This window comes from Bison bison, unplaced genomic scaffold, assembly GCF_000754665.1.
Source record: "Bison bison bison isolate TAMUID 2011002044 unplaced genomic scaffold, Bison_UMD1.0 scf7180017864105, whole genome shotgun sequence".
Taxonomy (NCBI): domain Eukaryota; kingdom Metazoa; phylum Chordata; class Mammalia; order Artiodactyla; family Bovidae; genus Bison; species Bison bison.
In genome coordinates this window covers 4,124,514-4,125,045 of record NW_011494677.1, presented here as the reverse complement: position 1 = coordinate 4,125,045, position 532 = coordinate 4,124,514, and positions in this window count along the sequence as shown.

Genomic DNA, 532 nt, shown 5'->3' with positions numbered 1-532 from the left:
TCAGCAGTGGCCACAGGCCTGGAAAAGGTCAGTTTTCATTCCAATCCCAAAGAAAGGCAATGCCAAAGAATGCTCAAACTACGGCACAATTGCACTGATCTTGGCAACCCACTCCAGTACTCTTGCCTGGAAAATCCCATGGACGGAGGAGCCTGGTAGGCTATAGTCCATGGGGTCACGAAGAGTCGGACACTTACTGATCGACTTCACTTTCACTTTCATGTATTGGAGACGGAAATGGCAACCCACTCCAGTGTTCTTGCCTGGAGAATCCCAGGGATGGCGGAGCCTGGTGGTCTGCCATCTGTGGGGTCACACAGAATCGGACACAATTGAAGCGAGTTAACAGCAGCAGCAGCACACGCTAGTAAAGTAATGCTCAGAATTCTCGAAGCCAGGCTTCAGCAATATGTGAACCATGAACTTCCTGATGTTCAAGCTGGTTTTAGAAAAGGCAGAGGAACCAGAGATCAAATTGCCAACATCTGCTGAATCATGGAAAAAGCAAGAAAGTTCCAGAAAAACATCTATT